Source organism: Heterocephalus glaber, unplaced genomic scaffold (assembly GCF_053883595.1).
Source record: "Heterocephalus glaber isolate CG9 unplaced genomic scaffold, H.glaber_assembly_v1.0 deba00001553, whole genome shotgun sequence".
In the NCBI taxonomy this organism is placed as follows: domain Eukaryota; kingdom Metazoa; phylum Chordata; class Mammalia; order Rodentia; family Bathyergidae; genus Heterocephalus; species Heterocephalus glaber.
The window spans coordinates 10,044,194-10,071,977 of record NW_028258344.1 but is presented as its reverse complement, the minus strand read 5'-3'; the positions used below and the strand labels follow the sequence as shown (position 1 = coordinate 10,071,977).

Sequence of the window (27,784 nt, the reverse complement as noted above, 5' to 3'; positions counted from 1 at the left end):
AGAACTGACAAATTTGAAAGAAGAAAAACAAAAATTTAATGCCTATAATGCCATAGTGCCACACTGGTAGCATCTAACTTTAAAATATGAATGCCTGGCTGAAGCCTACTTAATAGGTATTTCTTTATATTGCCTTTTGTGAACTATAAAAATGCCACAGTTATACTGGAGGGAAAAAAAAAGACCCAAATTACTGCTTATAAAGAAAGCCAGCATTGGTTAATCTTTCTCGTGTCCAGCCAGAAAAAAAGAACTTCAGTGAAGATAAAATAAAAAAAAAATATTATATATATGTATATATATATATATATATATATATATATATATATATATAATATATATATAACATATATATACACATATATACATATATATGGTGTTTTGGGGTAGGTAAGAGCTAATTACATCTATGTAATACTTCATTAAAGCTCTAAAACACTTGGCAATTAAGATTTTGTTTTGAAAGTCCAGCTATATCCAGATGTGTTTTAATGTTAACATGATTAAAAACTAATAGAAATTGAAGTTCATTTTCATCACCATGTAGAGCTGCTATTTTACTACTTGGAGAATGTAAAGCAAAAATTGGACCCTGGAGGGTTTTCTTATGTTTTCCTCACTTCTCTTTTAGAGAAAATTAAAATCATCCAGTCTTACTGGAGAAAAGTAATTGTAAAATACTACCACTGAAAAGTCTTGAGTTCCCTAACATTGGGATCTCCTGGAAGGAGAGGGAGAGGTATTGAGGGTATTAAGAACAATAGTTTTTCATGTGTCTGGTCTCTGATTCAAGTAATACGCACAAACAGAAAATAGAAGCTTTCAGGGCACATACTGCTTTAAATGCATACTACCAACTTGCTGCCAGAACCAGATGTGTTGAAAAAAAGAAAACAAACCACCTCCTTTCTATAGCCATTAAAGCAAAGTTTACTTTCTGTTTAACAAGTTATTTTATTTTACATTGCTGCACATCTGCTTATTTAATAAACTACATCTCTTTGGTAGTAATGGTTCAGTACATGTAGGTATTTCAGCTTGATGTTCGTGTGTTTCAAGTATTCGTTTATTCCAGGTCTTATAGAGCAGTTAAGGCAACTGTAATGACATTTTCTTTGAAATATATTGTAAAATAATAAAAGGTAACATAATTGAATGGATATGACATTCTGGTCATTCTTGTCATATAAGCATTCTTAGTTCCTTTTTGTTTTGTCATCAGTGCTGGGGATCAAACCCCAGGAACTCACTCACACTAGAGCTACACCCCCAGCCCACTGATTACTTTTAAGCCTGTTTGTACACATGGTGCCTGGCACATTTTCCCCGTTCTCTACCCTTGTATTACTTGACTTGTTTCCATGTGTCTTTCATTCATCTCCTTTCCCACACCACACCTGCCTCTCCCCAGGATTGGGTAGGTTGTTCCTGGACATGTACTGATTATAGCATTTATCACATGTTTAAATTTGCATATTGGCTATCCCTTACTAAGTTCTTTGAGAGAGTCTTTAAATCTTTATGTTAATGTTGTAACTCTACCTGGCCAATAATAGGTCAAATTTTGGGGAGAAGAATGAACAAAGAATTCTTTAGAAATCAGTAAAAATGAATGTACTTATTTATTATTTAATAAATGCCTCCATTAATTTTGTTGTTTAGGGTATTTTTTTTTTAACATGCGAAGGAGTACTTGCTACATTGAAGTTAGGATTAACTCATCCTGATTTTTGAAAAAAATTGTGCACTACTAGAGATTGAAATCAGGATCTTAACATGCTAGGGCAGCATTGTTGTCACTGAATACATCCCCAGCCATTTAATAAAAAATTTTTAAGATAGCATCTCACAGAGTTGCCCAGTTGACCTTCAACTTGGGATCCTTCTGTCCCAGCCTCCTGAGTAGCTGGGATTATGGGTGTATACCCCATCATGCCGGGTTTTATCATGATTCTTACAGAATTGTTAGAGGAGAATGTTCTATATATGTAAAATAGTGGTTTTGATTTCTTGTTTTATACTAACTGTGATCCTAGGCAATAATTTAATCTCTGAACTTTTCTTCATTAGAGATAATGCCTCTACTTCTTGGGGTCATTGTTAGAATTCAATGATCTCATGAGTGCATTGAAAACTAAAAGCTTACTGTTGTGCAATGGAATTATTGCTACTAGCTATTTGACATGATTTTCTCATCCTTGATTCTCATATATTATACTTTGTAATCATGCTCTGACTATAGATCCACTCGGTTTTTAAAAAAAATTTGCTCGTACACTGTTACCTAAATTTTCTTTCTTGAACAATTTATCAGTTCTAACATTTCAGTTACCTTTGTTTAAATAGCTTTTAAATCGCTACTGTTTTGACAACTCTCCTTTCCTTTGCAGTACCTACCAAATGTAAAGTCTGAGTTATTTCTATTAGATCCAATCTCATTACACTTAAAAGCTAATTGTGTGCCAGGCTGTATTGTAATTGCTTTACAAATATTTACTAATTTAATTCTTAGCAAACATGGGGTCAGTACTCTTTATTATTATGGCTTAGATCTGAAATGTCCCCCAGAAGTCTTAAGTGCTCAGGAGTGGGACCTGGTCAGAGGGAGCATGACCTGGATGAGTGTATTTTTGTCCCTAGGTCCTCCTCTCTGCTTCCTGGCTGCCATGAGGTGAGCAGCTATCTTCCACCATGCCCTTCTAGTATGTTTCTGCCTTGGAGCCTTCTGACTATGAACTGAATCCTCTGAAAACCATGAGCCAAAATAGACCTCTCCTCCTTTAAGTTGGAAGTGTTCAGTAGTTTGGCCTAGCAATGGGAAAGTGAGTAATACAGAAAATTGGTACCAGGAATTGATTTATTGCTGTGACTATACCCTGACCATGTGGTTTAGAAGCCTTTGGAAATGGTTTGTGGGAGGAGTTAGGAAAGCTTGGAGATGCTGGCTAAAGAAGGCTTAGAATGGTGTAAGCAGAACTTGATGGGCAGTTCTGGTGGGAACTCAGAAGACTAGAATGCAGACGAATATGAAAAGAAAAGGTGAGGGTATGAGGTTTCAGTTGGGAACAAGACTATTGAAACAACTACAAGTCATGTATATTTCATTTTGGCAAAGAACTTGTCTGCATTTTGCCTGTACCCGGAGACTTCGCAGGAGACTGAGATTAAAGGTGGTTGGATAAATTGATCGAGTGGAGGAAATTTCATGTCAGCCCACTGTTCAGGCTCTGGTATGGATACTGTTGGCTTCTTTTAGTCAGATGTACAGTGGGAATTGAGAAAAAAGAGCTAAATGATTTGAAAAATTTGCAGCCTGGCCAGAAAAGAATCTGTAAAATTGAAGGGGAGAGCTTGATTGCTAATACAATGAGCATTAAAAAGAAGCTGAGTAATTTGCATCAGGACAATAGGAAACATTCCTTGAGCACATGTAATGAACCAGCAAGATCCCACCCTTCACAGGCTCAAAATTGCAAAACTGAAAGACTTTGCTTTGAGAAGAGCCTCAAGGTGCATTGCTCTTTCAAGATCAGTTAGAGAAATATATCTGGAGTTCAGCCATTCAGGCACTCATAGGCCACTAAGGCCATGGTCCAAGGGGCCAGGTTAATGCTCAAGCTGGTGGTAGACCTTGGTATCATTCACATGGTGCTGGTTTTTCAGTCATGCAGAATGCAAGAGTTGTGAGGTCATGGAGGCTTCCAGCCAGATTTCAGAAGAAGGCTTGGGAGGCCAGGCAGTGTGTCCCTGAGAGGGCGATGTGCAAAGCTATGAGAGTGAAGGCAAAAGAGCAATGGAGACTCCCAAGAAGTTGGAGATGCCCGGAACATGAGATATCTGCCAAAGAAAACTAGGAAGCAAGGAGAGCCAGCCTGAGAGAGGGCATGTGAGTTATAACTGTAAAGGCCACAGGGCAGGGCTGCCCAATCCCTTTGGATCTCACATCACAACTTCCCCCAGGTGCTAGTCATGGAGCTACAGGACATAGTATTTGCCCTGCTGGTTTTCAGTCTTGCTTTGATCCAATTTCTTTTTGTTCCTCTTAGCCTGCTGTTTGGAATGGGAATGTTTACTCTGTGCCATTGTATGTTGGAAGTATTTAACTTTATTTGATTGCTTCAGGGTCTCACAACTGAATTTGCCTTGAGTTTCAGAGGAGACTTTGGACTTGGATTTTCTGGCAGTGATGGAACTGTTAAGACTTTGCAACTCTTGGAGATAAACTAAATGCATTTTGCATAATGAGAAGAACATGAGCCTTTAGGGATCAGAAATGGAATATTATGGCTTAGCTCTAAAGTATCTTCCAAAAGGCTCATGTGCTCAAAGGTGGGACCTGGTCAGAGAGGCACTAGGTCTTGGGGACATGACCTGGAAGGGTATATTTTTGTTCCTGGGTCCTCCCTTCTCTCTCTGCTTCCTGGCTGCCATGCATTCTACCATCTTGCCTTTATACCATAATGTTTTTGCCTGGGAGCCAGCTGACTATGGACTGAATTCCCTGAAATCTGTAAGCCAAATCACCTCCCCCCTTAAGTTGTGAATGTCATATATTTTGTCCCAGTAATATTCAATCATTATTTTACAGATGGGGACAAATGAGAGATTAAGTGACTCATTAGTGGCAGGTCACAGAGCTAGTAATTGGGAGGAGGGGGGCAGGACTCAAACCTAGGCAGTCGGGTACCAAGTCTACACTCTCAGGAGGCAGCATTCTACAGTATCCAGTGGAAAGTCACACTACTACTTTTGGACCTTGGTCATTGGTTCCTCTCACCAGCCATTGTCAACTAATTTTGTGTGCCCATCAGAAATACTTTATAAGCTTACAGATTTTTAATATTTTTCTATTCAAATGGAATATACCTTTTCCCATTTAAATTGTCTTGAAATTATTCTATCTTCATGTATAAAGTAGCTTCCTTAATTCACAGCTTCACAGTATTCTATAATGTATTAATATTCTGTAATATATTTAACTGGTGCTTTTTTGGGGTAAGTTTTTGCTTTTACAAAATAGGGCTATGAAAGTATATCTGTAGGATGGATTCCTGTTGTAGAATTGCTGACTCCAAGGCCATGTTTTTAATTTGGATGGTTTCTGCCTCCTTAGAGATTATCCCTATTTTTATTCTCACCAGCGAGGTGGGGGTTCCTGGGTTACTCCTCAGCCTCTACCCAAAGGTAGCTCTTTACCATTTAAAAATATAGTGGTACCTTGGTTCACAAACACTTCTGTTTGCCTACAATTTGGTTCACAAACAGAAATGTTTGGTAAAATTTTATTTTTGTTTAAAAACTGTACATCAGGTGACAAACACAACTGCAGCCATCTTTTCCAAAATCATAGAATGGATTAAGCACTGAACCATAGTATCATTGTAATGGCATCTCTTATGAATGAAAGTGGGCTTTTATGTATTTAAAATATGTTTAAATATTTTTTTTCCTCTGAATTTACTTTTTGTTTCCCCATGGGGGGGTAGTTTTTACTTACGTTAAAAACTAACACACTAAAAAGACTTCTTTCCTATTTTCTGAACTCAAACATTTGAAACTCGAACAACATTTTTTTCGTACCTGCTATAGACTTAACTTGTTTGGGACCTGTTATGATTCTTTACTTTTCATAAATATATTTCTTATTGAGATCAAGAGCTCTATAAAGAGGAGGGAGTGTTTCTTAGGTTTTCCTGCTCTTTGCCACAATACATACCCTAATTCTTTGTATGCTGACCATTTGCAAAGTGTTTACTGAATGAGTTATAGTGATGAAACAGTAATAGTGTATTTCTGAGTTAGATATGAATCTTTTTTTTTGTACCAGGAATCGAACTCAGGACCTTGTGCTTGCCAGGTAGGTGTGGTGTCACTGAGCTAAATCCCTGGCCCTAGAGATGAATCTTTGGTGTACTGTTCTTGTCTGGATCTCAATTGTAGCACATCTGCACACCTGGATCACTGCTACTGGCTTCCTAACAACATTTTACATTACTTGGGCATTTACTGTCTTCTTGTGTTCCCAGGTCCTTTTCTTGTGTTACTTTAAGAAACTACAGAATCATAATTTAGAACAAAAACTTCTATACAAGACCTTTGTTTGTTAGCTAGATGTCTTTGTTACTTCATTAATTGCTCAGCCCTGTATGGCTTTTTAGTATGCTCATTTTGCCCTTGTGCTTATGTCTGATGTACTTCACATTATAAATATCACATTATGAATGTCAAGGAAGTACATTATAAATGTACTTCACATTATAAATGTCTTCCTAGCAACTAGCACAGTGCTATTTCATACTTTATAGATTTATATTTAGTCTCTGAACCTTGAAATTCTCCTTTATTTTAGCCTCAAATTGTATTACTTGATATAAAAATAAGTGTCTCAAATACATATATGCTCTCACGTAGTTGGATGTTCCAATCCACATTCTAGACCATAATCAAAGTGCATAGATATTAAAAAGGCAAAAAATAGTTTAATATTTTTCAATACTCTGCAAGGCAGATACTTAATAAATTTGCATAATCAAATATCTAACAAAATGGATAGAAAAATTTAGAATTGGCAATTAAATGTTTTGGGATAAAGAAGTAGCACTGATAGTTGTAATAAGCTTGCATCATTATTTGGCATCTTATAAATTACAGTTTCTATTATTATATAAACAGAATTATGTTGGACTATAAACGTTGGTTAGTGGGTGACACGTATTTCCTGTATGTTCATAAACTCTTCAAATGAAAACTATTAATCTGAAAAGCTAGAAGCAAAAATGTTATCTGTAGAGAGGCAGCTATTTTACATAACTGTTTAGCAAGTTATGGCTGTCATTTCTCTTCACCTGTTTCTAAGGAATGCATAGAATGCATTTTTAAGTGTTTTTGTTCATGTGTAACATAATTACTAGTGCTTGCTGTAGAGGAATGCAGTTGACTACTTAGTCTCATATGCTTATACGATTCATATACTTGTATGTATGCTTCATTGTTTTCAAAACAATGAAGACATATTACTCATCATAAAAAAGATACAGCCATTCAAAATAGTTGAACATTTATTGTGTCATTTACTCTACAGAGTCCATCTCACTATTAAAGTAAATATAGTCATGTTATGTGCATATGTAGATGCAAGTATCTATTACAAGTTATAACAACCAAATATATAAGTATAATGGGTATTTTGGTTTATTTTCAATACAAGCATATATAAAACAGATTCTGTGTCTGTGCACTCTGAAAGAAATGGTTTCAATGTCAAGAGAAGATTTTAAAATTACTTATGAAATTTTACCTTTTTTTTAAACAAGAAGAAAAAGAAAACGTACTGGTTCTACGGCCACTTTTTAGATTTCAGAATCACATGCATTTTAATAGTTCCCTCTATGCAGGCTTATTCATTTAAGGCTTTCTGGTTTGTACTTGAGCAAGGGCTCTGCAGTATAATATCACTGTGATATATATAGGCCTAACAATTTTCTAAAAGTAAACTTAAAACTAGTAATAAATACGTATGTGCTACAAAATTAATAGTTAATAAACGTGAAGCACTTTACAGAAAAATGTTGCATGATATGTAAAATTTAGATATAGAGGTATCCTGATTTTGATTTAAAAGGGGAGATAGTATGGTGATTGGGGTTGGTTATGAGGGACATGGTAGAGAAACAGAGGAGAAGTAGCATTCCTGAGTTTAGAATTATGGCTCAGGCTATACTGTAATGTAAATGAACCCAATTATTATTTTTTTATTAAATTGTTTAATTCGTACCTTGTAGGTATACAACACAATTACATTTCTCATTGGGAATTGTACCTTTACATCATGCATCTTGGTTCTTATTTTTTCCCCATTCCTAGCCCTCCCTTCACGCCCTCCACCCTTCCCTATTTACAAAGACTTTATTTCCATTTTTGCCATTTCTCTTCATTTGTCCTTTTCCTTCTTTCCTTTCCCCTGCCCCTCCCACTACCCCTACCCCTTTGGACCTTTTCTTCCTATTTTAAATTATCGATTATTCATTCTAATCATTGGTACATTTTAGGTACACAATATATTGACATTCATCATTGGAAATTTGCACCTTTACATAGTCTCTCTTGGTTCTTATTTTTCACCCTTGTCCAGCCCTCCCTTCAACCCCTCCATTCCTCCCCATTTACAAAGATTTTGTTCCTATTTTTCCATTTTCTCATATTAATCCCATTCCCTTCTATCCTTTCCCCTAGCCCTCCCACTTCCTTCCCCTTTGCCCCTTTTCTTCCTATTTCACATTACCTATTATACATTTTAGTCCCGATTTACACTTTCAGTTTCTCACACCAGGGAAACTACTTGGTATTTATACATGTGTGTCCTATTTATTTCACTTAAGAGTATCACCTCAATGTGCATCCACTTGGCTATAAATGTCTAATTTCTCATTTTTTATGGCTGAGTATACTCCATTTTATAAAAAAGCCCCACATTTTCTTTATCCAGTCTCCAGTTGATGGGCATTTGGGCTGTTTCCAAGTTTTAGCTATCACAAACTGCACTGATATGAACATGGGTGCACATATATCACTGTGGTATGATTCTTTTAATTCTTTGGGGAAGATCCCCAGCAGGGGAATAGCGGGATCAAATGGGACTTCCAGTCCTAGTTCTTTAAGGTATCTCCATACTGATTTCCACAGTGGTTGGATCAGTCTACACTCCGTCCAGCAGTGGAGCAGGGTTCCTCTTTTGCCACAGCCCCGCCAGCATTTGTTATTGGTTGATTTCATGATAGCAGCCATTCTTTCTGGAGTGAGGTGGAATCTCAGCATTGTTTTCATTTGCATCTCTCGAATGACCAGTGATGTTGAATATTTTTTCATGTATTTATTTGCTATTTCTACTTCCTTGTCTGAGAAATGTCTGTTCATTTCAGATGCCCATTTTGGGATTGGGTCTTTAAATTTGGGAGGTCTGATCTTTTTAAGTTCTTTATAGATTCGAGATAGTAGACCTTTGTCTGAGGAAAAGCAGGTGAAGATTTTTTCCCACATTGTGGGTTGTCTCTTCACACTGCTGGTGGTTTCTCTTGCTGTGCAGAAGCTTTTTAATAAGAAGAGATCCCACTTGTTGATTGTTTGTGCTAGTTCACAGGCAACTGAGGTTTTGTTCATAAAATCTTTTCCTACACCGATGTCTTCAAGAGTTCTACTTAACCTCTGTTCCACCTGGTTTAGTATTTCTGTTTTAATATTTAGATCTTTAATCTATTTTGATTTTAGTTTAGTGCATGGCGAGAGATATAGGTCTAGTTTTAATCTTTGGCAAGTTGAAGCCCAATTTTTCCAGCACCATTTATTAAAGAGGCTATCTTTCCTCCAGCAAGGGTGTTTGGCTCCTTTATTGAAGATGAGGTGGCTGAGTGTGTCTGGCATTGTTTCTGCATCTTCTAATCTGTTCCACCGGTCCTCAGGTCTGTTTCTTTGCCAGTACCATGCTGTTTTTATCACAGTAGCTTTGTAGTATAGGGAACAGGGAAAGGGGACGTTACCAGAACCTCTGCAGTAAGTCCTAGTCTCTTGCGAGCCATGGGAGTACACGCGAATTACAGGAAAGGTAGAAAAATGAGACTAAGAAGCTGAGCTTTGGGTCTGATCAGTGCTGCTCTGGGTGGCAAAGATGAAAGACCCCAGCTTGCTGCACCTTTTATTCAGTACATCGGGAGAAACAAAGTATAACAAATGACATGCAGAGAGTTCAGTACAACCTGCGTAAATATGATGTAACAATCCAAGAACAAGGAGGAACTGAGTAGATGTTTGCTCCTCCCATGATGTTTTCAGCTCCCAGGATGTTTCTTGTCCTGGAGAACCACAGACAGCATCACTGGATCCTTGAGGGCTCAGTTGTGACCCGAGGCCAAAATGCAATTATGTCTCGGAATTCCATAGCTGGGCTGTAGGCAGGAGAACTAGGCTAACCAAATGATTTTTCCCTAAAATTATGTAGCATTGCTCCTGACATTGTAGTATAGTTGCAGGATGGGGATTGTGATACCACCTGCCATGTCTCTGTTACCTAGAATTGCTTTTGCTATTCTGGGTCTCTTCTTGTTCCAAATGAATTTTTGGATTGTTTTCTCAAGGTCCATGAAGTATGCTGCTGGGATCTCAATTGGAATTGCATTAAATCTATATAGCAGTTTTGGAAGTATGGCCATTTTCACTCTATTAATCCTTCCTACCCAGGAGCAGGGGATGTCTGTCCATTTTCTGATATCATCTTCAATCTCTCTTTTCAGAGTGCTATAGTTTTCAGAGAAGAGGTCTTTGATTTCTTTCGTTAGGTTGATTCCTAGGTATTTCAGTTTTTTGGATGCTATTGTGAAAAGAATTGTTTGCCCTATTTCTCTCTCAGTGAGTGTGTCATTGGTGTAGAGGAAAGCTATTGACTTTTGTATGTTGACCTTGTAACCAGCTACTTGACTGCATTTGGTTATTAAGTCTAGAAGACTTTTGGTGGAGTTCTTGAGATCTTCCATATAGAGTATCATGTCATCTGCAAATAATGACAATTTGACTTCATCATTTCCTATCTTTATTCCTTTTATTTCTTTTTCTTGTCTAATTGTCATGGCTAATGTTTCCAAAACTATATTGAACAAGAGTGGTGATAGTGGACATCCTTGTCTTGTTCCTGATTTTAGTGTGAAGGATTTCAGTTTTTGACCATTTAGTATGATATTGTCTGTTGCTTTTTCATAGATGGCTTTTATCAGATTGAGGTAGAGACCATCTATTCCAATTTTTTGTAGGGTTTTTATCATAAATGCATGTTGGGTTTTGTCAAATGCTTTTTCTGCATCTAAGGAGATGATCATATGGTTTTTGTCCTTAGCTCTATTGATATAGTGTATTACATTGATTGATTTTCATATGTTGAACCATCCCTGCATCCCTGGGATGAATCCCACTTGATCAGGGTGTATGATCTTCTTGATGATCTTCTGCAATCTATTTTCCAGTATCTTATTAAGGATTTTTGCATCTATGTTCATTAGTGAGATTGGCCTATAGTTCTCCTTTTCAGTTGGGTCTTTCTCTGCTTTGCGGATCAAGGTGATGGTTGCTTCCAGGAATGAGTTTGGGAGTATTGTTTCCCTTTCAATTTCATCGAAGAATTTAAACAGTAGTGGCAGTAGTTTCTCTCTAAATGTCTTGTAGAATTCAGCAGTGAAGCCATCAGGGCCCGGGCTTTTCTTAGTTGATAAGTTTTTAATTACATTTTCAATTTCATTGGTTGATATTGGGTTGCTTAGAATTTTTAGGTCTTCTTCATTCAACTTTGGTAATTCATATGTATCTAGGAATCTGTCCATTTAGTCTGTGTTTTCCATCTTATTGGCATATAGGTTCTGGAAGTATGTATTGATGATCCTCTGGATTTCTGCTGGGCTGTTGTAATTTCACCATTTTCATTCCTAATTGCAAGGATTTGGGCCTTTTCTTTCCTTTTTCTGACAAGGTTGGCTAAGGGTTTGTCAATTTTGTTGATTCTTTCAAAGAACCAACTCTTGGCTTCATTGATTTTTTGTATTGTTCTCTTAGTCTTCATTGCATTGATTTCTCCTCTGATCTTTATGATTTCCTGCCTTGTATGAGCTCTGGGGTTGTCCTGTTCTTCTTTTTCTAGAAGCTTGAGGTTCAGCATCAGGTTGTTTAATTGGGCTCGTTCTGTTTTCCTAATGTGCATATTCACTGCTATGAATTTCCCTAGTAAGACTGCTTTCATTGTGTCCCATAGATTCCAATATGTTATATCGTCATTGTCATTGAATTGAAGGAACTGTCTGATTTCTTCTTTAATTTCCTCTGTGACCCATTGGTTATTCAGAAGTGTTTTGTTCAATTTCCATGTGTTTATGAAATTTTTACAGTTTCTTTTGCTATGGATCTCCAATTTCATCGCACTATCGTCTGATAATATACAGGGGATAACTTCAATTCCTTTGCACTTACTTAAACATGGTCTATGTGTGATTATGTGTTCTATTTTGGAGAATGACCCATGTGCAGCTGAGAAGAATGTGTATTCTGATTTTGTGGGGTGGAAGACTCTGTAAGCATCTGTTAAGTTCATTTGTTCAAGGGTTCGATTGAGTTCTAGTATTTCATTACTTATTTTTTATCTAGTTGATCTATCTGTTTGTGACAGTGGGGTGTTGAGGTCCCCCACAATTGTATTAGTGAATATATGACTTTTCATGTCCATTAGTATTTGTTTTATATAGTTGGGCGCATTAGTGTTTGGTGCATAGATATTTATGATTGTCATCTCTTCCTCTTGGATTTTTCCATTTACAAGGATGTTGTGTCCTTTGTCTCTCTTAATCAGTGTTGGTTTGAAATCTACTTGATCTTCAAAGAAGATAGCTACTCCTGCTTTTTTTCGGGTTCCTGTCACATGGATTATTGTTTTCCACCCTTTAACCTTCAATCTTTGAGTTTCCTTTTGAATTAAGTGTGTTTCTTGTATGCAGCATATTGTTGGATTTTGCTTCTTGACCCATTCTGCCAGTCTGTTTCTTTTGATTGGTGAATTGAGACCATTAACATTGATGGTTATAACTGAAACATATTGACTTGTCATTGCCATGACCTTTTCTTTTTGTTGGGTTCTCCCCCTTTCCATTTAGTTTCTTGTCATGCCAGATGGGTTCATTCTGCTTTGCTTTCCGGAGTTGTGATCCTCAATGTCTGTTCCTAGGACACTGTGTAAAATTCTTTGGAGTGCCGGTTTGGTATTCATGAAGTTTCTGAGGTGCTCTTTGTCATGAAAGTATCTTATTTCTCCATCAATTTTGAAAGATAGTTTCACAGGGTACATCAATCTGGGTTGAAGGCTGTTTTCCTTTAGGGCTTGAAATACATCACTCCAAGCTCTTCTTGCCTTGAGGGTTTGCATTGAGAAGTCTGCTGTGATTCTTATGGGCTTTCCTTTAATGTGATTTGTTTTTCTCTGACTGCTTGTAGAACTTTGTTCTTCTGTTGTGTTTCTGAAATCTTAACAATTATATGCCTATGTGTAGATTTTTTTTGATCAAGGCTAGTTGGAGTCCTATATGCCTCACTTATCTGTATATCAAGTTCTTTCTCCCTGCTTGGGAAGTTTTCTGCCATCACTTCTGCAAAGAGTTTTTTTATGTCATCTGCACTCTCTCCTGTCTCTTCATTGACTCCAATCAATCTTATGGTCTTCTTCTTTGCATCGTCTAGCAGCTGCTGGTTTGATTTCTTGTGTTCCCTTACAATTTTAAAGCAATTTTTCTTTTCCTCCTCACTAATTGCAATCTTGTCTTCTATATGTGAAATTCTGTCCTCACATTGGTTCATTCTGCTGTACAGACTTATGATGGAGTTTTTAATCTCTTGGAAATCTGTTTGCATCTGTTTTATGGATTCCATTTGTTTCCTATGCTGGGATTCCATCATGTTCCTCAGATCCTCCATTTTTTTATCTGTGTCCTCTCTAGTTTTGTTAATCATGTCTTGCACCATGAGCAAAATCTTTGCTGTTATCTGAGTAATTATTTCTGATTTCATTTTTCCCAGATCCTCTTTTGTTGCCAGTTCAGAGAGTCCAGGTGGTTGAGTATCATATTGTTCCATCTCGTTTCCCTTTGGGGTTGCTGTAGGTGATCTGGAAGTCTGGTTTTGAGACTTGTTTATGTGTCTTCTCATTTCCACAAGCGCTGGGGTGGTGGTGGTGGTGGTGCTTCTGGCGCCCGTGCGGCTCACCTTCTCTGCCCTAGGAGCTTGGGATGGAGGCAGGGGAGTTTTCTTCCGTGTTCTGGGACTGGCTGAGCTTCTCTCCCCTAGGAGCCTGGGATGGAGGTGGGGAGCTTCCTTCTGGGTGCTGGGCCTGGCTGAGCTTCTCTGCCCTAGGAGCCTGGGATGGAAGTGGGGAACTTCCTTCCGGGTACTGGGTCTATATCCTTTTAAATTCTGTAAAGTCTGTGGTAATGTCTCCTAGATCTTAATATTGTAATTTTAAAAATGTATAACTGATATTGTGTAACAGGAAGAAAAGGTCTAAAAGACCAGGGGAATTGGGAGGGGTAGGGGAAGGGAAAAAAGGGAAAGGAAAAAATATGAAAAGAGGAAAAAAAATGGAAACAAGGTCTTTGCAAATAGGGAAAGGTGGAGGGGGTGAAGGGAGGGCAAGGGAAGGGGAAAAAAATAAGTACCAAGATACTCATGTTAAGGTACAAGATCCCAATGATGAATGTAACTGTATTTTATACTGAAAATGTACCAATAAACTTCATGGGGAAAAAATATTAAAACAGAAACACTTAATCTATTGGGAGATAAAATGGAAAAACTCCTGAAGATACTGTATAGGAATAGGCAAAGACTTTCTGAATCAAACCTAGTTACCCGAGAAATAATACCAAGAATCAACAAACGGGATCACATCAAATTAAAGAGCTTCTACACAGAAAAGGAAATCACCATCAGATTAAGTGTATCTTATTTGAAATACAGGTAAAATTTCACTTAAAAATCTTAAATTTAACCATGTATTATCTTTCTAGAAACATAGTTTTATGTGGACTTACTGTGAAGAAGAATAAATAAGGCTTAAAACAATCTTTGTGATTATTTGGAAGGATTTGGTGTTTGAATAAAATAAAGACAGAGCCTTAAAGTGATGATTGGTGAAGTTGTTGTCAGAGGAAAGTAGCCCAAGGCAGCTATTTCTCTTTTGCCATGGAATCAATTACAGCCAGGGCCATAACTCTTCAGAGATTAGAGATGGTGATGTTGACTATGATTAGTTAGCTCTTTCATCTTGAATTATTTAGAGCCGAAAAGCCCTAATATAAACAGAGATAACTACTAGTGCCCGTAGTGATGATATATCTTTTACAAATTCCTTTTTGTTTATAAATTTACCTGGACTTATCTTTTACTTGTAATCTGACTCTAGTAATAACAGAACTTGGTACCAAGGTAGGATATGAGCCACTATTTTAAGATTTATTTTGTTATCTCTATTTCCATTATCATAGTGGAGTTCCATCAGAGGTGAATTTGAAAGAGAGAGGAGAGAGAAAGAGAAAGAGAAAGAGAGAGAGAGAGAGAAAGAGAGGGAGGGAGGAAGGGAGGGAGGGAGGGAGAGAGAGAGAGAGAGAGAGAGAGAGAGAGAGAGAGAGAGATTAAGAATTTATGTCGTAGCGTCACTTCTTCCTGTCCAGTTTTTCTCAATCGTATTCTCCATAGTGTTAAAAGGGAGACATTAATCTTCACTGGTCATAGTTTCTTTTGTGCCTTGCAGTGTGAGGTTCTCACTGTGTAGAGTGTGATTCTAGTGTTTAAAGATAAGTATTTTTTTTTATACAAGATGGCCTCAAATGCAATCCAACTACTTCATCTGGTGCACACCCAAAGAATGAGCCATCTGTTTGAACAGTGAAAGAAAAACTGGCTGTGTTAGCCATATTGAGAATCTGCCTCCAACATAGTCTGTAAATGTTGTATACTGTATCTTAAAGGTGACTTAGATTTCCAAGCATAATTTGGACTCCATGAGATTTTTTTCTTGTGTGTACAACTCTGTGAGATGCAACTCTACTATACTAAATGCTACAGCCTTCCAATTTTCCCTTGTTACTAGTCAACATAGATAATTGCAGTAGATCTTTACCTTCCAAGGTGTAGAGAAACATTAAAAAAACTTTTCGTTAAAGGAATTAAAATAGTGACCTGAATATAAAACAGTGTTTTGTGCAAACATTTAAAAAGTTTACATATAACTACATATGACTTATACATAGTTAAGACTATTATGAAATTAATAAGACCTAGTCATGTCAGCAGCCTCATAGTGTTACTTTCCATCAGCATTAATCCTCTTTCTGGTCCAGGTGGCTGTGTTGTCAAAGTTGGCTACAGCCTAGAAGCCAATGCTCTGCAGCCCGGATCAGCAAAAGTTATCAGTAAAAGGCCCCAAAAGGCTCTGCAGGCTGTAGTCTCTGTTACAACTACTTAGCTCTGCAGTTGTATCAAGAAATCAGCCATAGACAACAGGTGAACAGATGAGGGTAGCTCTGTGCATAAGACAGGGAAAAGACCCAAAGTGTTCTTCCTACTCGCACATGTACCACTCACTTCTCTGAAAGTGATTAAGATCTAGACCTCTCTACAGCCAACCTTAAAACTACAAAAATAGATTTTTCTTGGCATATAATGTGAGACAGTAATTTGAACAATGAAATAACTATTAAGTACTCTACTCTTAGGAAATGATTTTATGATTCTAATAAGGAAATGTTTATTTTTCCAATTTCTGATATTGTCTTTTCTGTTAGCATGTTTGAATGCTTTCTAAATTTCTCTTGAAAAAATTTCCCCTTGGATTTGACATCAGCTTTTATTGTATTTTCATTATATACACTTAAACCTAGAAAATAGTATGGATTTTCTTGTTTCAGAGTGGAATCTAATGATACAGTGTTGTCTATGACCATTTCAAGTGTGCTTGTGAAAAACCCAAGTCTTAACCAATTACCTATGTCAGGATATTCAATGGAGCTGTTCTTGTGATTCTGGAATTTCTGGCAAGCCCAAAGGTGAGAGCAATGGGCTCTAGATTCTTCCATATTCTATGGTCCAGCACCACCAAATTCTGGATTTACTTTACCAACCACTTCCTTTACTCCAAAGGGTATGTAAGGTGAATTCTGGGAGGAGAAGTAAGACCTTGGTGGTCTGGAGGGGAAACCAGCGGGTGGATACTTCCTCTCCTCCTAGGGGGAAACAAAAAGGGCATGGGGTGGGTGGCTTTAAGATAATCAATCTGAGACCAAGAGTGCTTACAGATCCTTCTGGTCTCATCACTTTAGTAGACCATAAACAGGTCCTAGAGAGAGCTTGAAATATATCCCATAAGATTTGGAGCAGTGTATGTAGCTAGAAGCAAATAGCTGTTTCTGTCTAGAGGTTTCTGAAGAGAGGATAACCAGCGTCTTCAGAGCTTGTCAGAACCCTGATGTGCTGTGCCTAGACAGAGGAGGGTGATAATGGTTATTCCATTCTGAACTTCCACAGTGCTGAGATAGTATGGAAGAAGTATTTAGAAGTTCTTTTGACTCCTTGTAAAGTACTTGGAGGTTAAAAAGGGGAAGAAACTGTATAATTGCCTAAGTCAAGTGAGAAGGCAACCTATCTCAAGAGTGTTGAGAACATCTAACATGGTGAGGGTCAAAGAAACCTAGGCAGCTCTTCCCTGAGGGTCTCCCCAGCAGAGTGAAGCTGGCATTAATTCAAGAAGAATACACACATGGCAATTTGGAGGCCACTTGCATTGGAAACAAGTCCAATCAGCTGGAAGAACCCTTCCTACCACCATCACTGCCACCAACAGACAGATAAGCAGTTACATAGTATTTTATCTTCCTAATTTCTCCTGTCTCCAACTTGAGCCTTAAAGAAGGAAGAGAAGGTATCACAAAAAACAACCTTGTTGTAAGTCTGAAGTTGCCATCCAGCCCATAGTTGAGATGAGTACAGGAGTAGGAATGGGCGGATGTTTCCTGCAGAAATGAATGTCAAGAAGTGTAAAGGGCTTAATTTTATTCTACTTGCTACTTGCCTACTCCAAGGTAGCTTGGTATCATTTCATTTCTGCTGGCAGAAGATGTAAGACTCTTGGGTCAGAAACAAGTGGCTTTTATTACTCATGGCACAATAAAAGCATGAGCCTCAGCATATTTGTGTTGGTTTCCCTTGCCCCCAAGTCCCATGAGGGTGATTTCATTGGCTGAGATAACGTGAACACATGCAGTGGGTTCTGTTCCAGGAGAAGCAGCCAGGGCCAAGAGCCCAGTGATTTCTGTGCAAGCGGCAAACACTGTAGCAAACAGCAAGCAAGCCAGTTCCCTTCCCCTTGAGATAAGCAGTTAGATAGTTTTCCAGGCTGGGAGAAGGATGAGGCAAGAGACGGTGCCATCGTGGCCCTCACTCTAGGTTTATGCAAATGCGGGATTGGCACCAGCAAATGGGCAACTCCTTAAATCTTCTGCCTAGGGCACCTGGTTTGCCTTATCCTCACCCTGATTCTCATGGCTATGCTGGACAATCTGGTGGTACCTTGACTAATATAACTAGCCACAGAATTTGCTCAGTGTCAGAGGACCTGTCAACCTGGCAGCCTGGAGCACTCAGGAGGAGGTTGAAACTTAAATCAGAACTGTTTTCATAACTCACAGGCCAGATTCAACCCCAGCCCATGGCTTTGACATTTTTAAGGGATTGTAAAATAAATAAGATTAAGCAACAGTTTCTACATGGCTCACAAAGCTTGAAATAATTACTATCTAGCCCTTTACAGAAAAAAATTTTCTGATGGCATTTTATCTAGGTATATTTTTTAAAGATGAGAGGGAGCCTCATTACAGCACAGCTTGGTGCAATAATTTGAAAAAAAGGTTATTTTTCATTTATTCCCCCAAAGATATATGTATCTTCAATAACATTGTTACACATATGATAAAATTTAGGCCTCTTTTACCCAACTTAAAAGCCAAAAAGAATGCATTGGTTCTCACAGACAAACTGCAGAAAGGGCAGGCCTCACCTTAGGGCCTGGCCAGGGTGGGCTGGATTTAGAGATTTGCAGGCCAGTGGAATTTGTGCACATGTTGGCTTCATTTCTGCCTCTGTAAACTACTGCACGAGCTTCTCAAAAGGTGGGACCAAGGCTCAGGACACTCCAAGATCCTCCCAACACAACCTGGAGCTGAATCTGAGAGATAACAGGATGTCAGTTATGTCAGTTGAGAGACAGATTTCGCCTTTGCCGAACCCTGGCACAGGATGGTGACTAGGGCGAAGAGCTACCTGTCATTACCTCAACTGTGTGTCCATCTCTAGGACCCGGGAGAGGCAAGATCTCCCACCAGAGAACAGTGAAAACAGCAGCACAGGTTCAATCCTCAGTGATCACCGACAGCTACCCTGGTTTGTGTCAGCCACAAATGTCTCTTAGTTGGGAATAACAAGTGGCACCTTTAGGCCCTGTCAATGCCTGCAGTTGAGGATCTTGGCCTATGTAATTTTCTCATGTTTAGAATTAGCTGCTCTATCTCTGGTGGGTGTATCAGACTGGCCTTTACCTTAGTTTCTGGTTGTATCTCATGGTATAAGTTGTGCTTTGTGCTGGACTGAGGAGAGTTGCAACTTTGATCAGTTGTTATAAGGTCAGACACTCATCCTGTCCGTGCTGCGGCCTAGCAGATAATCCAATGGCAAATGTTACATTTATGATTCTAGACTCTCTGTATCCCATTGCAGTGGTGATTCTGTTTTCTAATTAATGTTTAGGGTGGCTTATACATGGTTCTCATGAAACAAGAAAATGCGACAGATTTATAACCCATAAAGAGCCTGAAAAGGAAAAAAGCAACCATTCTTGAGGTAGTTAAGTATATGTGAGACTTGATGTCATATAGATCCTAGAAACCTAAAAGACTTGCTAGATCAACTCAGTTCTTTCCTGTTTTGTCTAACAATATGTGGCAGCTGTCTATGAGGGGTCAGATATTGTATCAAAAATATTTTCCAAGTGTCTAGTTTCCCTGCAAAAATTTTGAAGGCAACACATACTCAATATGAAACACCTTATTCACAAAAATCTTTAGAGTTAAAAAGAATAGTAGCAATTCATTGTATTTTGCCAATCAGTTGTTTTAATAACCAGCAAATTAGCCCTTCTAAGCTGCCTTTTTGTTTGAAGATATCCCTCATCATTGGAAAGGTGTTCTTGTTGGGCTGACTTCTCTCTGGAGCACAACAAAGCTAGCTGCTCACCTTCTATGACACTGTTACCTCCTTGCAGATTAATTTTGGATAGACTCTTAAAGACATATTTGATAAGTAAATGTCTAGGATGCTATATTTAAAAAAAATTCTTTTATTGGTACATTTTAGGTATACAATACATTTACATTTATCATTGGGTGCTTGTACCTGTACATGATGTATCTTAGTTCTTATTTTTTCCCCATTACCTGTGTGCCCTTCACCCCCTCCACCCTTCCCTATTTACATAGATTTCATTTCCATTTCTTTTTCTTTTCTCATAATTTTTCCTTTTCCTTCTTCCCTTTCCCCTTCCCCTACCACCATCACTACACCTTTGGACATTTTCCTATTTCAAATTATCAATTATTCATTTTAATCCTTATTTACACTTTCAGTTTTTCACACTAGAGAAACTGTTTGGTATTTACACATGTGTGTCCTATTTATTTCACTTAAGAGTATGGCCTCAATATACATCCATTTAGCTATAAATGTCTCTAGTTTCTTGTTCTTTATGACTGAGTAGTATGCCATTTTATAATAAAAACCACATCTTCTTTATCCAGTTTCCAGTTGATGGGCACTTGGGCTGTTTTCCAAACTTTAGCTATTACAAACTGTGCTGCTATAAACATGGGTGCACATATATCACTGTGGTATGATTCTTTTAATTCTTTGGGGAAGATACCCAGCAGGGGAATAGCTGGGTCAAATGGGACCTCTAGTCCTATTTCTTTGAGGTATCTCCATACTGATTTCCATAGTGGTTGCACCAGTCTGCACTCCCACCAACAAAGGAGAAATGTTCCTTTCTCTCCACACCCCCACCAGCATTTGTTATTGGTTGATTTCTTGATAGCAGTAGGATGCTGTATTTTCATTGATTTTCTGCAATAAACTACTTTTCATTTCTTCAAGTTTTCTTCGTAGAGTTCTAAAACAGTCAATATTCCTGAGCACCACAAATTTAAGTGTATAATATTTCCCTAAAAGTTTTTAATTGCATTTTAATGACCATTGTGAAACATGAAAAAGAACAATTCTTTTTTTTTGCAGATGACAATCAAATCAGAAATTTAATTATTGCTATATTACAAATATTACAAAGAATGCTAAGGCTTTTGGTAACCAAGTAAAAGAAATTAAGATTATTACATAGTAATCATTAATTAATAAGTTTCAGCAGGAGATAAGGCAAAATTTCATAAGAAAGATTGTATATATGGGAATAAAAGACATGATCTTTAGAGAAACCACAGAAACAGTATTCACAACAATCATGTCTTGAAATTATTATTGGTAGGAGCAGAATGGTATCAAATCATTAAATTCTATAATTTGGTGGCAAAATAATACTGCCTATTTTTGAAGACAGGATAAACTTCTCTTTCCAACCATATCAGTAGAACTGTTCAGAGAACAAGTTTGGGAAGATTTGAACACACTATCAAAGCTGATTTGGGTAGCACTGGAAAAAGAAACTTCTTCCATGGATGTCTCAGGAAGTTTAAATTCTGATCAAATAATCAATATGACCCTTAAACTGCGCACTTAGAATTTGTGCAACATGAACTGTAATTCAGTCAAGCTGTTCTTACAGGAAGCAGTATGAATGCAGACTGTCTCTGGTACTGTAACCAGGTATATCCATAAATTAGATCAATATGTATCTCTTGGACTCTCAACTTTTTCAAAAAGGGACTTCAAAGAAACCTAATAGAACTGTTAGCTAAAACTTCCTTTCTCATTTGCAGTTGTAAACATCCTTATCCTACTAGAGGTATGCTTTAGAAAAGGAACGGCAGTATCTCTCATCTTCTTCTCCATGAGTCTTATCCATGAGGTGCTCCTTAGCTGTTTGTTGGAAGAAGAAACAGAGGACCGACTGTCTCGTGGATAAGTGTTCTGTGCAGCTGATGGGAAAGAGCCAGGTGCTTTAGACAGCATGTACACTGACTTTGATAGCTGCCTAAATGGAAGGCTCTTCTGTCTTTACAAATAGGCATCCAGCAAGAGAACCTTGCTCTGAACAGAAATCCCCCTGAAATTTCAGTGTTCTGTGCTTTGGATACCATGAAAATGTCAGCTGAGATTTTCTGCAAAGACAATATCTGAATTTTGAATGGTAGGCTCCATTGATAGTCTGGAACACATCACAACCCCACCGACATACTCAAAAGCACAATGCACTATGCAGCCATACTGAAAAGTGTAGCCAACACGCCGAAAGGTCTTCCCCAGAGCTCCTTGAAACATCGTTTTGAGAAGACGCTGCTACCACTGGCCATAGGTCTGTTCCACAACACATTCAATTTTCAGGGTGCCTTCAGGGATTCCAGAAAAAAATCTAAAGCACATGTGGGTGCTTCAGGACCCTCTGGCCCGAAAGGACCCTGGAAGGCCCTGCTCAACCCAGACTCAAGGGGCGGCTCAATTCTTTTTTAAATTAAATTTTATCTCATTCTTCTCCCCTCAAGCCCCTTCCTCCATTCTCTATGTACAAAAGCTTTGTTTCCATTTTTTCCTTCTATTTTACTTTTTTCTTGTCCCTTCCTTTCTCTCTCCCTCCTCCCTTGTTCCCCTTCCCATTTGAACACTTCCTTTCCATTCCCAACATCCATTATACATTTCAGTCGTTATTTCCATTTTCAGTTTCTCACACCAGAGAAACAATGTGGTTTTTAAGCATGTGTGTCCGATTTATTTCACTTAAGAGCATGGTCTCAAGGTCCAACCATTTAGCTATAAATATCTGAAGCTCATCCTTCTTTGTGGCTGAGTAGTACTCCATTGTATAAAAAAAGCCACATCTTCTTTATCTACTTGTCAGTTGATGGGCATTTGGGCTATTTCCAAGATTTAGCTATTATAAACTGTGCTGCTATAAACATGGGTGTGCATATATCGCTATGGTATGATGCTTTTAATTCTTTCAAGAAGATACCAAGAAGAGGTATAGCTAGGTCAAATGGAACCTCTATTTTCAGTTTAATTTTTTTGGGGGGGGCGCTGGGGATCAAACTTGGGACCTTGCACTTGAGAGGCAGGCGCTGGAACCACTGAGCTAAATCCCTGGCCCTATTTTTAGTTTTTTGAGAAATCGCCACACTGATTTCCACAGTGATTGCATCAATCTACACTCCCACCAACAGTGGAGAAGGGCTCCTTTTTCTGCATAGCCCCTCCAGCATTTGTTGTTGGTCGATTTCTTGACAGCAGCCATTCTATTAGGAGTAGGATGGAATCTCAGCTTTGGTTTGATTTGCATTTCAGGAATGACCAGTGATGTTGAACATTTTATCATATATTTATTTGCCATTTCTAATTCTTCATCTGAGAAGTGTCTTTTCATTTCAGTTGCACATTTTTGTATTGGGTCTTTAAATTTAGGGAGTTTGATTCTTTTGAGTTCTTTCCATATTCTAGTCCTTTATCTGAATAGCTGGCAAAATTTTTTTCACTCTGTGAGTTGTCTCTTCACTCTGTTGGTGGTTTCTCTTGTTGTACAAATGCTTTTTAACAACATGAGGTCCCAGTTGTTGATTCTCTGTAGTATTTCCCATGCAGTCTGGGTTTTGTTCCCATAGTATTTGTCTACTCCCATGACCTAAAGTGTTCTACCTATTCTCTCTTCCAGATTTAGTGTTTCTGTTTTAATATTTTGATCTTTGATCCATTTTGATTTTAGGTTAGTGCATGGTAAAAGATATGGGTGTAATTTCAATCTTTGGCATGTAGAAAGTCAGTTTTTCCAGCACCATTTATTTAAGAGGCTATCTTTCTTCCAGTGAATGTATTTGGCTTCTTTGTCAAAGATAAGGTGTCTAAGTATGTCTGGAGTTGTTTCTCCATCATGTAGTCTCTTCCATCTATCCTTGGGTCTGTTCTTTTGCCAGTTCCATTCTGTTTTTATCAAGGTAGCTTTATAGTATAATTTAATGTCAGGGATTGTGATACTCCCTGCTTTGCGTGTGTTGCTCAGAATTGCCTTTGCTATTCTAGGTCTCTTCTGGTTCCAAATCAAGAGAAAGAACAATTCTTAAAGATAGCATGAATTTGAGGATGGTAAGCAAATTCTTTTTTTTTTGTACCAGGGATTGAACTCAGGACCTTGTGCTTGCCAGGAAGCCACCAGCACCACTGAGCTAAATCCCCGGCCCGGTAAGCAAATTCTTAACTTCTGAAACAGATCCTTGTAAGAGTTATACTATAACAGAACACACGAATGCCTAGTCAAGTTTACTTTGAACAGTGGCTTGTTTTAAACCATTATAACTGTGTTCAACATATGTGAGTGGTACCAGGTGACTATTTAGCTATGGGGCAGTGGAACTATATTAACAGTAATTTTAGACTTCAATATGTTATTCTTGGGTTAATATCAGTATCTGTAATATAGGAATATATACTTATTTTCTGAATATAAAGTTATACCTTTAAAGTTAATTATTATTATTTTTGGTCTTCTCATTATGTAGTTCAGGCTGGCCTTGAACTTACTATGCAGCCCAGGCTGGTCTCAAACTTGCAGCAATCCTCTTGGCTCAGCCTCCAGAGTGCTGGGATTTCAGGCATGTGCCACCACATCAGGCTAAAGGTTTTTTTTTTCCAGTACTGGGAATCAAACTCAGGACCTTGCACTTGCCAGGCAGGTGTGGTGCCACTGAGCTAAATCCCCTGCCCTTAAAGTTTTATTATTAAAGTAACATATATACATAATTTTGAAAGCAACAAATATCAGATGTTTTTACATAAATGTTACATAGATTTTTTTACATCAGATGTTTTACATAAAAAGTAAAAATATCACTTACTACCACTCTCTAGAGATTGTTACAGTGGACCCTTAACTTATGAACTCAATTCATTCCTGAGGGTTGTAACTCAAGTTGGTCAATTGAGGTTCAGGCTCCTCTACACAGCCTGCAAAGTCTCTCTCCTGTATACATGCAGATCTCAGTGTCCTTAGAGAGACATTGGCCCAGAGTTTCTCATTTAACCCCACACAGGAAAGGATGTTGTAATGTTCCCTCTAGAATTCATTAAGGGTTAAATTTGTATCTGCGACCATCTGGAAGCATAAGTGGCTGGCATTTGGATCATAACTCAAGACTTTGGTTGTAAGTTAAAACTAAAATTCTAGTTGTAAACCAAGTTGTTCACATGTCAGGCTGGTTGTAACTCAAGGGTCGACTGTACTTCTTAACTTTTCTATTTTTAATTTTAGAAGTGGCTACCACCATACTAAATAATATTCTTATTTGTTTCTTGAATCAATTTTAGACTATTCTATTCAATTTCCTATTTGAAAGATGACTTCTGCCTTTCTTTCCTACCTCTGAGTTTGTTCCTTATACTATTATGTCCTTTCAGAGGTGGGTACTTTTAGAACTTTATTTCTTTTCTTTTTTTCTAGTTAATTCTTTTTTTAAAAATTCATTAATTTTATTGCCACATCTTAGGTATACAATATGCCAACATTCATTATTGGGAATTTGTACCTTTATATACTATATATTTGTTCTTATTTTTTCCACATTCATCTGCCCTCCCTTCAACCCCTCCACCCCTCCCTATTTACAAAGACTTTGTTTCCTTTTTTTCCTTTTCTCATATTTATTCCTTTCTTCTTTCCTTTACCATACCCTTCCCTTCCTCTTTGGACCTTTTCTTCCTATTTCACATTATCTATTATACATTTTGATCCTTATTTACACTTTTAGTTTCTCACACCAGAGAAACTATTTGGTACTTATACATGTGTGTCCTATTTATTTCACTTAAGAGTATGGCCTCAATGTGCATCCATTTAGCTATAAATGTCTCTAGTTTCTCATTCTTTATGGCTGAGTAGTACTCCATTTTATTAAAAAAACCACTTTCTTTATCAAGTTTCCAGTTGATGGGAAATTGGGCTTCTTAAATTTTTGGTTTCTTGAGATAGGATTTTGCTCTCTAGTTCAGGCTGGCTTTGAACTTGTGGTGATTCTCTTGCCTCAGCCTCTCGAGTGCTGGAATTACAGGAATGTGCCACCATGCCTGGCCACTTTTTTTTTTTTTGGTACCAGGGATCGAACTCGGGTCCTTGCGCTTGTGCAGCAGGTGGTGAAACCACTGAGCTAAATCTCCAGCCCCCTGGCCACTTTTTGAACTTTAAATCATACATTTAAAAATCTATTTTTTATTCCATCATCTGTAATAAAAAGTATCTATTAAAAAAAATTTGGTTTCGGCACCAGGGATCAATCTCAGGACCTTGGGCTTGCGAGGCAAGCATGGTGCCCCTCAGCTATATCCCTGGCCCTAAAAGTATCAATAATACCATGTGGGGTGAGGCTTCTCTTGCTCCCACTGATCCTCATGGCCTCATGTTTAGGGACCCTCTCACTCTGTGTAACCAGAAGGACACTGCAGACATTGCAGATGCCTGACTTCTAAAGTGAAGTTATAAAACGATGTTAAACATTACAGCTTTGTCCTCTCTTGGGGGAAGCTAGCTGCCCTGTCGTGAGAACACTTGAGCAGCCCTTAGGAAAGGTCCATATGGCACAGAACCGAAGCTACCTGCCAGTTAATGAGTAATTTCCCAGCCATGTGAGTGAGCCCTCCTAGAAGGCTGTCTCTGTCCTTCTCAAATCTGTAGATAGATTCCTCAGAATTGAAGCTGATTTCTACACAGCAGCCTCATGAAAAACGAGTCAGAACCACTCCGCTGATTTGCTCGCCAAGTCTTTTTGGCTGACATTTTATGAGATAGATATATTTACTGGTCTTTTAAGCCACTAAAGTTTGCAAGGAGGTATTTCTTATGCAGTAATAGATAACAGATACATAAATCCTACGTAAGATGATGTCATTTTCTTCTTCAGAGTAACCTCCAATTCCTTTTCTAATCTCTGTATCACTTCTAATTTCTGCCATCTAACTTTTGTCACTATTTCATTATATGGTTTATGATATATGATATATGATACATGGTTTATGATATGGTATATGATGTTAAGTATAATTACAAAATGTAACCTTATATGCTTCATTTAAATGATTGTAAAGTTAGAAATAAAAACAGAATTTAAGTCATTATAATTATGATATATACATCCTTATATAAACATGTAATATAATTTAACATTGCACCAACAGGAGTGAACAGTGGAGAACGAAATGTACTTCTGCCTTACCAAACCTGTGGCCCTTGAAGGGCAATGCTTTCTATCTGGTCCAAAACATTTTTGTAAGTTTCTAAAACTTTTCTTAGAGTTCTAAATTTGCCTTTCAAATTCCTGTTTATAAAAGAAAATATGCTTCATTGCCAAATCACTAAATTCCTTCAGTCTTAATCAAGTTTTTCATCAAAAGTAGATGAATATTGGCATTTAAAAGTTTTCAAATTCTTTTTTGATTGACACATAATAATTATACATATTTATGAAGTATAGTGTGATAATACATATATACACTGTAATGATCAAATTGAGGAAATTAGCACTTTTATCACCTTACACATTTATCATTTCTTTGTACTAGAAACATTTGAATTCCTCTATTTTTGTTCTTTATAAAATATATAATAGCTGGACATGTTGGTGCACGCCTATAATCTGAACACTCTGGGAGGCTGAGGCAGGAGGATCTCAAGTTCGAGCCCAGTCTAAACAATTTGGTGACTTAGCAAGACCCATCTCAAAAACACAAAGAACAAATTAAAAAGGGCTGGGTTGTAGCTCAGTGCAAAGGCTCTGAGCTCAGTGCCTAGTACCAGGAAAGGAAAATAGTAAATTATTGTGAATTGTAGTCTTCATCATGCCCTAGCATATTAGAACTTACTCCTCCCATGCAACTTTATGTGGGTGTCCATTGTATTGGGAATTTTACTGAAGTGGAGGGTGGTAAATTGGAGACTGGCTAGTATTTACCATAATAGGTCCCATTATAC

General features: G+C 37.8%; 1 long non-coding RNA gene across 1 annotated transcript; it reads left to right on the top strand.

The window, feature by feature from the left end:
- The first annotated feature begins 320 nt into the window (after positions 1 to 320).
- Positions 321 to 27,178, top strand: LOC147824133 (uncharacterized). The gene is made up of 3 exons (XR_015442713.1): positions 321 to 3,886; positions 23,943 to 24,009; positions 26,992 to 27,178. It is a non-coding gene; the product is annotated as an uncharacterized LOC147824133 (long non-coding RNA).
- Positions 27,179 to 27,784: the final 606 nt, after the last annotated feature.